This window comes from Ranitomeya variabilis, chromosome 2 (genome assembly GCF_051348905.1).
Source record: "Ranitomeya variabilis isolate aRanVar5 chromosome 2, aRanVar5.hap1, whole genome shotgun sequence".
Classification (NCBI taxonomy): Eukaryota; Metazoa; Chordata; class Amphibia; order Anura; family Dendrobatidae; genus Ranitomeya; species Ranitomeya variabilis.
The window spans coordinates 1,008,036,057-1,008,050,626 of record NC_135233.1 but is presented as its reverse complement, the minus strand read 5'-3'; the positions used below and the strand labels follow the sequence as shown (position 1 = coordinate 1,008,050,626).

The following is a 14,570-nucleotide window of genomic DNA, read 5'->3' as shown; positions in this document are numbered from 1 at the left end:
ATAAAACTCACAGAGAGGAAATCCTACAATCTTTACCGTTATTAAAGATGGCGACTGACTTTATGGCTGATGCTTTGGTGGAATCAGTTCAGTTTGAAGCAAGGAACAACGCCTTATTAACACTGCAAGAAGAGCTCTATGGCTCAGATCATGGTCTGGCGATACGCAGTCAAAGAACAAGCTGTGTTCAATACCCTTCTCCGGCCTTCATGTCTTTGGTCCAGTATTGGACAAACTGCTTGAAAAAGCAGCAGACAAGAAGAAAGGCTTTCCTGAGGAAAAGCCGAAAAATCCACCGTCCTTTCGTAGGACTCGTTCCCATCCCAGACAGGACTATAGAGGGAAAGGGAAAGGCGGAAGATGGAGCTACCCGAAAGGGGGTAGAAGTAGAGGTACCTTTCAGGATCAGAAGCCAAGAACCAACAGACAATGACGCCAGCTTAGTGGGTGGAAGACCCCAGTACTTCTTACAGGGCTGGCAGAAGATCACTCAAAATTCTTGGATCTTAAGTACGATAGAACGGGGGTACAGCTATTCTGTACCCCCGTTCTATCGTACTTAAGATCCAAGAAATCTTCTGGGGGGTAACTGGCTGAATTCTATTAATTCAGCCAGTTACCCCCCAGAAGATTTCGTCTGACTCAGACTCAGTCCTCGACAGTTCATCAGAGACTTTTAAAAGATATTCAGGAACTTATCCAGATAAGGGCCATCATTCCGGTACCCCACTCTCAGAGGTTCAAGGGATACTATTCAAGTCTATTCTCCATAAAGAAACCAGGTGGAGAATACCGTACCATCATAAATCTAAAACCACTAAATCTGTCGGTAACTTACAAACAGTTCAAGATGGAGTCTCTCAAATCCGTAATACCTCTAATCCAGAAAGGATCAGTAATGAGCACTTTAGACCTAAAAAGTGCTTACTACCAGGTTCCCATCTACGCCTCACACCAACAATATCTCAGGTTTGCTATAAAAGACAGAGATCACATTCTACACTTTCAGTTCATGTGCCTGCCTTTCGGCCTCTCGTCTGCTCCCAGAATCTTCACCAAACTTATAGCAGAGGCGATGGCCTTTTTGAGAGAAAAAGAGATCCTGATCGTCCCTTATCTGGACAACATCCTGCTTATAGCAGACTCCTCTCAACAGATGGAGAAGAACTTAACAATGACAATGTCCATTCTAAAAAGCCTAGGATGGCTAATAAATCTAAAAAAATCAAACTTCAAACCCGAGACAAGGAAGTTATTTCTTGGAGTGATCCTAGACTCAGCTCAGGAACATACGTACCTCCCGCAACACAAGCAAGAATCATCAAAAGAGAGATTCAAATGTTGCAAAAGCAAAAACAGACCTCCATAAGGAAGGCCATGCGGGTGCTGGGGTTAATGACATAATGCATTTCCAGCGTTCAATGGAGTCAGTATCACTCAAGACCCCTGCAGCAGGAAGTTGTTTCACTTTGGGACGGCAGGGACACAACCCTGGACAACAAAGTGTGTCTGTCCAGAGACGCAAAAAGATCACTGTCATGGTAGACCATACAAACAAACCACGAGAAAGGAAGACCTTGGAGAACATCTCCATGCGTGAACATCACCACGGATGCAAGCCTCAAAGGCAGGGGAGCCCACATAGAGGAAGACTACTCTCAAGGAACTTGGGCCGCGTCAATACAAAGAAGGTCTTCAAATTACAGAGAGCTCAGAGCTGTCTGGGAAGCCTTAAAGACATATCAGGGAAAGTTAAAGGACCAACACATCCATATTTTCTCAGACAATTCAACAACAGTAGCCTTCCTACTTCACCAAGGAGGTCCAAAACATCGTCATTTACAGGACCTGTCAGATACAATATTCTCTTGGGCAGAGCTCACAGTCAACTCAATAACGGCAGTTCACCTAAAAGGCACCGAAAATCAAGTAGCCGACTTTCTGAGCAGACAAACGTTATGCCCCACAGAATGGTCCTTAAATCAGGAAGTCTTCCTCCACTTAACTCAATGCTGGGGTTTCCCGGAGGTGGATCTATTTGCCTTAAAGAAAAATACAAAAACAGAAAAGTTATTTTCTCTAAATTCAGGGGACAGGCCATCAGGAATAGACACCCTGGTTCAGAAGTGGGATATGAATTTGACGTATGCTTTTCCTCCATTGGCTCTAATACCGAGAGTATTGAGGAAGATCCAGGAGAGCCAGACGTCAGTAATACTAATAGCTCCATACTGGCCCAAAAGGAGCTGGTTTCCTCTACTGAAATGGATGTCCTTGGAAGAGCCAATCCATCTACCAGCAAGACCGGATCATTTATCTCAAGGCCCTCTACTTCATCAAAACCCGGATTTGCTACAGCTAACAGCATGGATCCTGAGAAAGAGATCCTAAAGTCAAAGGCCTCTCAGAACCAGTCATTGCCACTATCCAGAGCAGTAGGAAGCCTGTGACTTCTGCAATATACGGGAAGATATGGAAGAAGTTCTGTTCACAGAGAACAACTCCTGTGTCAGTCTCTCAGGGCCCAGATATCTCTAAAATCCTAGATTTTCTCCAGTCAGGGTTTGATAAAGGACTAAGACCTAGTACGTTAAAAGTACAAATTTCAGCCCTTAGTTCCTTCTATGACTTTCAGTTAGCTACCCATCCATGGATAGTAAGATTTGTTCAGGCCATCCAAAGACTTAGGCCTACAATAAGCAGTACAATACCTCTTTGGGATCTAAACCTGGTTTTTAATGAACTTTGTAAAGAACCATACGAACCACTAGATCAAGCAGACTTAAAAGCCGTGACCTTTAAGGCCCTCTTCCTAGTAGCAATAACGTCAGCGAGACGCATCGTCGAGATTCAATCTTTATCCGTTAAAGATCCATACCTGAAAATTCAAGATGATTGTATCATCCTTAAAATAGATCCCGGGTTTCTCCCTAAGGTTGTTTCCGACTTCCATAGAAGTCAAGAGATTGTTCTACCCACATTTTGCCAAAATTATAGTAATGAGAAGGAGCGTTCTCTTCACGCCTTAGATGCCAAAAGGACAATTCTACACTACCTAGAGATGACAAACAATTCAAACCTATTCATCCAGATGGCCGGAAGAAACAGAGGGAAGAAGGCATCCAAAGCTACTCTAGCTAGATGGATTAAGTCAACTAACAGGGCAGCCTATATCTCAGCAGGGAAACCCCCACCGGAAAGTCTCAAAGCGCACTCCTTGAGAGCAGTCTCGGCCACATGGGCAGAAAGCACTGGGGCTTCTATGGACCAAATATGCAGAGCTGCAACTTGGTCTAGATCAAATAGCTTCTGTAGGCATTATAAATTAAAGGTTACAGCAAACCAACAAACTACTTTGGGGAGGAAAGTCCTCCATGCTGTAATCCCGCCCTAAAAATAGGAGTTATTTGGTATTTCTCCTGGTGGTGCTGTCAGGAGGGGCGTCCTGGAAAGTAGGAATTAGTCCTACCGGTAATAGTGTTTCCAGGAGTCCATCATGACAGCACCCCTTATATACCCTCCCTTGAGTTCCTGTCTGATATGTGACGTAAACATGTGTAGAAAGGAATTCCAATAAAATAGAGTTGCATCCATCCTGGTGTGGTACTTGGGAAAATCACTGAAGGGTGGAGGTGGGGAGGGGCTATTTAACCTCTTCTGTGTTCCTGTCCCTATCAAGGATAAGAAGGACAACCTCCTGGTGGTGCTATCATGATGGACTCCTGGAAACACTATTACAGGTTGGACTAATTCCTACTTTGTGGTCCAATTTCTCTTGTTACCCTTGGGAAAATAAAACAAATTGGAGCTGAAGTAAATTTTTTGCGAAAAAAAGTTAAATGTTAATTTTTTTTTTAAACATTCCAAAAATTCCTGTGAAACAACTGAAGGGTTAATAAACTTTTTGAATGTGATTTTGAGCACCTTGAGTTGTGCAGTTTTTAGAATGTCACACTTGGGTATTTTCTATCACATAGAACCCACAAAGTGACTACAAATGTGATGTGGTCCCTAAAAAAAAATGGTGTTGTAAAAATGAGAAATTGCTGGTCAACTTTTAACCCTTATAACTCCCTGACAACAAAAAAAAATTTGGGTTCCAAAATTGTTCTGATGTAAAGTAGACATGTGGGAAATGTTACTTATTAAGTATTTTGTATGACATATCTCTGTGATTTAAGGGCATAAAAATTCAAAGTTGGAAAATTGCTAAATTTTCAAAATTGTTGCCAAATTTCCATTTTTTTCCCACAAATAAACACAGGTAATATCAGAGAAATTTTACCACTATCATGAAGTACAATATGTCACGAGAAAACAATGTCAGAATCATCAGGATCCGTTGAAGCGTTCCAGAGTTATAACCTCATAAAAGGACAGTGGTCAGAATTGTAAAAATTGGCCCATTCATTAACGTGCAAACTACCCTTGGGGGTGAAGGGGTTAAAGGACAGGAGAAAATGGACCCCAAAAGATGTTGTACAATTTGTCCTGAGTACGCCGATACCCCATATGTGGGGGTAAACCACTGTTTGGGCGCATGACAGAGCTCGGAAGCGAAGGAGCGCCATTTGACTTTTCAATGCAAAATTGACTGGAATTGAGATGGGACGCCATGTTGCGTTTGGAGAGCCCCTGATGTGCCTAAACATTGAAACCCCCCACAAGTGACATTATTTTGGAAAGTAGACCCCCTAAGGAACTTATCTAGAGGTGTAGTGAACACTTTGACCCACCAAGTGCTTCACAAAAGTTTACAATGTAGAGCCGTAAAAATAAAAAAATCATGTTTTTTCACAAAAATAATATTTTTGCCCCCAATTTTTTATTTTCCCAAGGGTAAGAGAAGAAATTGGACAACAAAAGTTGTTGTACAATTTGTCCTGAGTACGCTGATACCCCATATGTGGGGGTAAACCACTGTTTGGGCGCATGGGAGAGCTCGGAAGGGAAGGGGCGCCGTTTGACTTTTCACTGCAAAATTGACAGGAATTGAGATGGGATGCCATGTTGCGTTTGGAGAGCCACTGATGTGCCTAAACATTGAACCCCCCCCACAAGTGACACCATTTTGGAAAGTAGACCCCCAAAGGAACTTATCTAGAGGTGTGGTGAGCACTTTGACCCACCAAGTGCTCCACAGAAGTTTATAATGCAGAGCCGTAAAAATAAAACAAAAAATTTTCTCACACAAAAATTATTTTTTAGCCCCCAGTTTTGTATTTTTCCAAGGGTAACAGGAGAAATTGGACTCTAAATATTGTTGTCCAATTTGTCCTGAGTACACTGATACCTGAGATGTGGGGGGAACCACCGTTTGAGCACATGGCAGAGCTTGGAAGGCAGACTTAGATGGATTGGTCTGCAGGCGTCACATTGCATTTGCAGAGCCCCTAATGTACCTAAACAGTAGAAACCTGTTATGATCCGATGACCTTGGAGCCGCATGAGAGACTTTCTCAGGAGTAGGTAGTACCTGTACTGACCGCAAACCCTAAACGCCGCAACTAGAAGTAGCCGTGGGATGTACCTAACACGTCCTAGACACCTCGACACAGCCGGAGGACTAAATACCCCTATAGATGGAAATGGGAAATCTATCTTGCCTCAGAGCAGAACCCCAGAGGATAGGCAGCCCCCCACAAATATTGACTGTGAGTATAAGAAGAAAGACACACGCAGGCAGAAAGACAGGATTTAGCAAAAGAGGCACTTCTCGCTAAATAGAAAAGGATAGGACAGAATTCTAAGCGGTCAGTATTAAAATCCTAAAAATATCCACAGCAGATAATACAAATATTCCACATCTAACTAAAGACATGGAAAGCATATCTGCATCTCCTGAGAATCCAGCATGACTGAAAAATCCAAACAAAGTCTAAGCTGGACAAAAACACAATAAATTGCACTGAATTGCAAAGCACACTGCATGTGTGCACAGAAACAAAAAAAAAACAGACACTTATCTTATCTGAATTGGCAGCAGGGCATGAGGAGCCAGAGAGAGATGCAATCCCTCCAAGTACAATGGGCAACTGGCACTGACTCATGGAGCCTGCACACCTAAATACCTAATAGAGCTGCAATCAGCAGAAACACCCGGATTACAACCCCAAGACAACTGCACTACCACCAACAACCATCGGAGGGAGCCCAAGAGCAGAATTCACAACAGAAACCCCCACAAGTGACCCAATATTGGAAACTAGACCCCCCAAGGAACTTATCTAGTTGTGTTGTGAGAACTTTGAACCCCCAAGTGTTTCACTACAGTTTATAACGCAGAGCCGTGAAAATAAAAATAAAAAATTTTCCCCAAAAAATTATTTTATAGCCCGCAGTTTTGTATTTTCCCAAGGGAAACAGGAGAAATTGGACCCCAAAAGTTGTTGTCCAATTTGTCTTGAGTACACTGATACCCCATATGTGGGGGGAAACCACTGTTTGGGCACATGGGAGGGCTCGGAAGGGAAGGAGCGCCATTTGGAATGCAGACTTAGATGGAATGGTCTGCAGGCGTCACATTGCGTTTGAAGAGCCCCTAATGTACCTAAACAGTAGAAACCCCCACAAGTGACATCATTTTGGAACGTAGACCCCCTAAGGAACTCATCTAGATATGTTGTGAGAGCTTTGAATCCCCCAGTGTTTCACTACAGTTTATAACGCAGAGCCGTGCAAATAAAACAACTTTTTTTTTCCACAAAAATTATTTTTTAGCCCCCAGTTTTTTATTTTCCCAAGGGTAACAGGAGAAATTGGACCCCAAAAGTTGTTCTCCAATGTGTTCCGAGTACACTGATACCCCATATGTTGGGGTAAACCCCTGTTTGGGCGCATGGGAGAGCTCGGAAGGGAAGGAGCACTGTTTTACTTTTTCAATGCAGAATTGGCTGGAATTGAGATCGGACGCCATGTCGTGTTTGGAGAGCCCCTGATGTGCCTAAACAGTGGAAACCCCACAATTATAACTGAAACCCTAATCCAAACAGACCCCTAACCCTAATCCCAACGGTAACCCTAACCACACCTCTAACCCAGAAACACCCCTAACCCTAATCCCAACCCTATTCCCAACTGTAAATGTAATCCAAACCCTAACCCTAACTTTAGCCCCAACCTTAAACCTAACTTTAGCCCCAACCCTAACCCTAGCCCTAACCCTAACACTAGCCCTAACCCTAGCCCTAACCCTAATGGGAAAATGGAAATAAATACATTTTTTAAATTTTTTCCTAACTAAGTGGGTGATGAAGGGGGGTTTGATTTACTTTTATAGCGGGTTTTTTAGCGGATTTTTATGATTGGCAGCCGTCACACACTGAAAGACGCTTTTTATTGCAAAAAATATTATTTGCGTTACCACATTTTGAGAACTATAATTTTTCCATATTTCCATTGAGTCCACAGAGTCATGTGAGGTCTTGTTTTTTGCGGGACGAGTTGACGTTTTTATTGGTAACATGTTCGGGCACGGGAGATTTTTTGATCGCTTTTTATTCCGATTTTTGAGAGGCAGAATGACCAAATACCAGCTATTCATGAATTTCTTTTGGGGGAGGCATTTATACCGTTCCGCGTTTGGTAAAATTGATAAAGGAGTTTTATTCTTCGGGTCAGTACGATTACAGCGATACCTCATTTATATCATTTTTTATGTTTTGGCGCTTTTATACGATAAAAACTATTTTATAGAAAAAAATAATTATTGTGGCATCGCTTTATTCTGAGGACTATAACTTTTTTATTTTTGCGCTGATGATGCTGTCTGGCAGCTTGTTTTTTGCAGGACAAGATGACATTTTCAGCGGTACCATGCTTATTTATATCCGTCTTTTTGATCGCGTGTTATTCCACTTTTTGTTTGGCGGTATGAGAATAAGTCATTGATTTTTGCCTCGGTTTTTTTTTTTTTTTTTTTTACGGTGTTCACTGAAGGGGTTAACTAGTGATATAGTTTCATAGGAGGGGTTGTTACGGACGCGGCGATACTAAATATGTGTACTTTTATTGTTTGATTTTTTTTTTATTTAGATAAAGAAATTAATTTATGGGAATAATATACTGTATATTTTTTTCTTTTTTTTTTACACATGTGGAATTTTTTTTTTCACTTTTTTACTTTGTCCCAGGGGGGGACATCACAGATCGCTGATCTGACAGTTTGCACAGCACTCTGAGCAGGCACTTGGTAAGCCACCTCTCTCCCTGCAGTACCCGGATGCCGCGGCCATTTTGGATATGGGCCTGCTGCAGGGAGGAGAGGTAAGTGACCCTCGCAGCAACGCGATCACATCGCGTTGCTCCGGGGGTCTCAGGGAAGCCCGCAGGGAGCCCCCACCCTGCGCGATGCTTCCCTGTACCGCCGGCACACCGCGATCATGTTTGATCGCGGTGTGCCGGGGGTTAATGTGCCGGGGGCGGTCCGTGATCGCTCCTGGCACATAGTCTCGGATGTCAGCTACGATAGGCAGCAGACACCCGGCCGCGATCGGGAGCGCTCCCCCCGTGAGTATGGCCGATCGCACTGGACGTACTATCCCGTCGGTGGTCATACGGGCCCACCCCACCTCGACGGGATAGTACGTCCAATGTCAGAAAGGGGTTAAAAATGGACCTCATATAAACAAAAAAAGGACTTGTGAAGGGGACCTTAGTGAGTATTTCTCCTTTTGCTGAGACAATCCATTCACCTCATTAGTGACAGCATGGTTATTGCTCAGGTGTGCCTTAGGCTACTTTCACACTAGCGTCGGGCACTGCACGTCGCAATGTGTCGTTGTGGAGAAAAAACGCATCCTGCAAAGTTTCCCGCAGGATGCGTTTTTTCTCTATAGACTTTTATTAGCAACACATTGCGATGCAGTGCCACACGTCGTAACCGTCGTGCGATGGTTGCGTCGTGTTTTGGCGGACCGCCGCCACAAAAAAAGTTACATGTAACTTTTTTTGTGCGTCGAGACCGCCATTTTCGACCGCGCATATGCGGCCGAAACTCTGCCCCCTCCTCCTCGGACCTTGCAATGGGGCAGCGGAAGCGTCCTAAGACCACGTCGGGCATTTTTTTCACAGTATGCGTTGGTACGTCGGGCCGACGCAGCGTGACGGCCCCGTACCGACGCTAGTGTGAAAGCAGCCTTAGGCTGCTGCAACAAAAGGCCATTCTAAAATGTGCAGTTTTATCACACAGCATAATGCCACAGATGTCGCAAGTTTTCAGGGAGCTTGCAATTGTTATGCTGACTGCAGAAGTGTCCACCAAAGCTATTGTCCATGGACCTTCTGGGACAACTGAGGGCTGGACTTAATAGGCTGGGAGGAGGCCAAAATCCATGGCCCTTCCCAGTTTTGTAATATCAGCCCACAGCTGCCGGCTTAGCCTTTGGTGGTTATTAAAAATAGGGTGGACACCACGTCTTTTTTTAGGGTCCCCTCTTTTTGTAACCTGTAAAGGCTAATTGAATAGCTGTGAGATTTTATTAGTAAACTGTGAAGCTCCATGGATATTTGCCCCTCCCAAACTAATAAGACCAGCCCCCAGCTGTCCCCGAAATGGTGCATCCCTTAGATGCACCAACATTGGTGCTTAGCCTTCTCCTTAGTCAGCTGTCTGTTTTCTCCTCAGTTGATTATTAAAAATAGGGAGGACCCCACACCATTTTTTTATTTATTTTTGTGTCAAACACAAGTACAGTGTGACAGATACTGTTGGCCTGGAAAAGTAGTTCAGTTAGCGCTGTTCCCAGGCGCCGGGGGCTGACTACAACTCTCATCATCCTCGCTTGGTGTCCCCGTGATCAGCGAGACCAGGCGTCTCTAATGACAGTTGTAGAGAGTGCATTTAACAAATAAGTAAATAAAAAAGTTCTCACGCTGAAAGCGGTGACATTAGTACGGTTAACAAAGGTCACACATGGCCTTCTGACACGGAGGTTACCGTGAGAACCGCTGTCTGTGACCTATGGCAAACTTAATGATGTAACCACTCTTCACAGCAGCCAGGTTTTCATGCTGCTCTCAGTGTGTTTCGGAGGCTATGCTTATTGGTCACATTACTGATGTCACCGCTCAGCACAGCATTGGGATATAGCAGTGTCAGGGATCGTCGCGTGACATGGGATGGTTTTGCGGCTGACCACTTTGGATTATTTTTAATCTATATGGTAAAAATGGGTAAAAGAGGGTCAGAAAGTGATTTTTACAATTAAAGGACTTTTCTGTGTGTGTGTTTTTTACTTTTGACTACAGGGTTAGTAATAGGTGTGTCTAACAGATGCCTATCCATTACTAACCCCTGGTCTTAATGTCAGCAGACATTACACAGCTGATATCAACCCCAAAACCATTACCCAGCTTGAAAATGCACCAGGGCAAGCTGGAAGAGTCAAGGCTAAGCCCCAGAATTGGCGCATCTATTGGATGCACTATTTCTTTGGCAGCTGAGGGCTGGTGTTATTAACCTCAGAGGGGGCCAATATCCATAGCCCCTTCCCAGCCTATTAATATCAGCCTGCAGCTGTCTGTTTAGCATTTGCTGGTTATTAAAAAATAGGGAGGACCCCAAGTCATTTTTTAGAGTCCCCCTTTTTAATACACAGTAAAGGCTATGCAGACAGCTGTGAGTTGATATTAATAGGCTGGGAACCTTTAAGCATACTGGTCCCTTCCAAGGATACTAACAGCAGCCTCCAGCTGTCTGCCTTCCATCAGCTGGTTAATAAAAATAAGGAGGACCCCACACCATTTTTTAATTTCTTTAATTAATTTTTAGATAAATATAAGTACAGACAACTACACACGTAAAGCACTGATTATATATCTTACAGACATATTTCTATCTATCTATCTATCTATCTATCTATCTATCTATCTATCTATCTATCTATCTATCTATCTATCTATCTATATCCACAATAAGAATACGTATTTAATACACTGCAAATTTTGCAAATTTTCCCACCTGCAAATAATGGAGAAAGCTATAATTTTTATCACAGGCACACTTCAACTGTGAGAGACAGAATCTTAAAATAAAAAATCGAAAATCACATTGTATAATTTTTAAATAATTAATACATTTTATTTCTTGAAATAAGTATTTGATCACCTACCAACCAGCAAAAATTCTGGCTTGCACAGACCTGATAGGTTTTTTAAGAAGCCTTCCTACTCTGCACTCATTACCTGTATAAAAGACACTTGTCGACACACTCAATCACACTCCAACCTTTCCACCATGGCCAAGACCAAAGAGCTGTCTAAGGACACCAGGGACAAAATTGTCGACCTACACAAGGCTGGGATGAACTAGAGGAAAATAGGCACCAGCATACTGAAAGGTATAAGCCATATCACATTTCTCTCTTGCACAGTCTTTTATGACCTTTGATTTGTTTTATTCCCACACTTATAACATTTGTAAGGGTTTCACTGACACTATGAGATTATAGGTTTGCACATGTGCACTTGTTTTAATTACTTATATTCATTTTTTTGGTTTTACCTCAGATTAATGCAACTCTGCTGACTATATTGCTGTAGCGCCACTTCATGGCTAACTTTGGAATAATATTTTAATTAACTAATTATTTTCTGTGATTTATTTTTTATCTATATAACAATAAAGATTTATATATTTCTTATATTTCTCTCTCATGTGGGTTCATTCTTACATGTATTTTCATATGAATTATGCTATTATGGTGTAGAACCATGTTTTGTCCAATATCTTAATCATTTTTAACTTTTAATCTTATAAAGTATTTCATTTTTGTTGCGTTTATTTTTGATCCAAGGAAAATAGGCAAGCAGCTTGGTGAGAAGGCAACAACTGTTGGCACAATTATTAGAAAATGGAAGAAACACAAGATGACCATCAATCTTCATTGGTCTGGAGCTCCATGCATGATCCCGCCTCGTGGAGTAAGCATGAGTCTGAGAAAAGTCAGGAATCAGCCCAGAACTCCACGGGAGGACAAGGTCAATGACCTAAAGAGAGCTGGGACAACAGTCTCAAACATTACTGATAGTAACACAGTACACCATCATGGATTAAAATCCTGCAGTGCACATAGGTTCCCCCTGCTCACGCCAGCACATGTCGAGGTCCATTTGAAGTTCACAAATTACCTAATGGATGATCCAGGGGAGGCATGGGAGAAGGTCATGTGGTCAGATGAGACTAAAATAAAACTTCACTCGCCATATTTGGAGGAAGAAGAAGGATGAGTAAAACACCAAGAGCACTGTCCCAACTGTCAAGCATGGTGGGAAAAACATCATATTTGGGGGTGTTTTTCTGCAAAAGGAACACTACAACTGCAATGTTTTGAAGAGAGGATGGATGGGGTCATGTATTGTGAGATATTGGCCAACAATCTCCTTCCCTCAGTAAGAGCATTGAAGATGGGTCATGGCTGGGTCTTCCAGCATGGCAATGACCCAAAATACACAGCCAGGGTAACTAAGGAGTGGCTCCGTAAGAAGCATTCAAGGTCCTGGAGTGGCCTAGCCAGTCTCCCGAACTGAACCCAATAGAACATCTTTGGAGGAAGCTGAAACTCAATGTTGCCCTGCGACAGCCCCAAAGCCTGAAAGATCTGGGGAAGATCTGTATGGAGGAGTGGGCCAAAATCACTGCTGCAGTGTGTGCAAACTTGGTCAAGAACTACAGGAAACGTCTGACCTCTGCAATTGCAAACAAAGGTTTCTGCACCAAATGTCAAGTTCTGTTTTTCTACTGTATCAAGTCCTTATTTCATGCAATAAAATGCAAATTAATTATGAAAAAAACATACAATTTGATTTTCTGATTTTTTTTGTCTGTCTCTTACAGGTGATGTATACCTATGCTAACAATTAAAGACCTCTCCTTTCTTTGTAGGTGGGAAAACTTGTAAATCGGCAGTGTATCAAATACTTATTATCCCACTCTATCTATATTTTCACATCTAACACATAAACATCTGTCATTTGTATTCTTCAATCTGTTCCAGTACTTGTCACACTGATGGTGCACAAGGATGGCACACAGACGGCACACGGATGGGACACATGTATACATGGATGGCACACTGATGGTACACATGTACACACAGATGGCACACGGATAGTACACATGTATACACGGATGTCACACGTATGGTATACATGTATACACAGACAGGGCTGCCACTAAGAATTTCGGGGCCCCATACTGGCAACATTTTCGAGCCCCCCTTGAGACTCCGCCCAGGCTCCACTACAGCCCCGCTTCCACCCCTCAAACTGTCCACAGTCAAAAGGTTTTTTAAGCTGCCACCACAACCAGGTGGACTCTTTTGGCAGGGCCCTTCTCTACTCTAACCTATTAAACATTTGTTAAAATATGCAATACAATTTAGGTATATTTTTATTTATTTTAAAAATTTTAAATTGATCAATAATATCACATACAGGGGACAAATACCACCGCACCATGACCAGACACCATATTACCACCACATAGTGACCTATATACCACATACAAGGAACAAATACCGCCACACCATGCCCACACCACATATTACCACCACAGTGACCGAATAATATCACATACAAGGGACAAATACCACCGCACCATGTCCAGCCCACATATTACCACCACATGATGACCAATAATACGACATACAAGGAACAAATACCACCACACCATGACCAGACGACATATTACCACCACATAGTGACCAAATAATAGCACATACAAGGAACAAATACCGCCACACCATGGCCAGACAGCATATTACCACCACATAGTGAATGAATACTAAAATACTGATCAGTAATATACAAACACAATACCAATATCACCATAAGTGCCAATATACACAGGAGATCTGTAATTAGTGTGCAGTGTCTGTGTACAGATAATACAGTGATCACCGGTGACATTATATGCAGCGCCCCAGAGTCCTGGTCGTTGCAGTACCGATGCTCCGCCGCTAAGGGGGGCTATGGTACGTCTGATGGCACTGAAGGAGTTCACCTGACCAGGTATCACAGACACCAATACACTTCACAGTCTGGCCTCCAGGGGGAGCTAAGGGTGCTATGTATTAGGCCACTCCTCACAATCTGGTAAAACTGGGGGTTAGATAGGAAGTTAGTCAGAAGCTGACTGGGTTGGAACCAGGCAACATCCTGTGGCAGAGCGTGTTGCAGGGGAAGATTCAGGGGGGTCCCTGTCAGGGGTGGGATCCTGACAGAGGCCTAGCGAACAGGAAAGAACGTTACGGGACCGCGCCTGCACTTCATCGCGGCGGTACCCCAAGAAAGGACAAGAAGCGAGGTTTATTGTGCTGAGTGAGAAACGAGATCAACGCAACAAGGAGAAACACCAGTAGGAGTCGTGCTGTAAGACGAGGCAACATCCTACTGAGGCGCGTAGCCGGTGGCCGGAAACGCCGAGGAAGTATTGAGCTCCAGGCCTTACTTCAAACCTATGGCAGGACAGTCAGTTATAGGTGGGCTGTCTCACTCAAATCACCTAAGAAGACATAGGGGGCAACAGTTGGAGAGGGGCGACACTAGGGTCCCGGAAGAGCTCCGAGCCT

At 43.2% G+C, this 14,570-nt stretch overlaps 1 non-coding gene across 1 annotated transcript; it reads left to right on the top strand.

Annotated features, from left to right (window-relative positions):
• Window positions 1-503: 503 nt before the first annotated feature.
• Window positions 504-636, top strand: LOC143810830 (small nucleolar RNA SNORA36 family). The gene has a single exon (XR_013223210.1). It is a non-coding gene; the product is annotated as a small nucleolar RNA SNORA36 family (small nucleolar RNA).
• The last annotated feature ends 13,934 nt before the right edge of the window (window positions 637-14,570 follow it).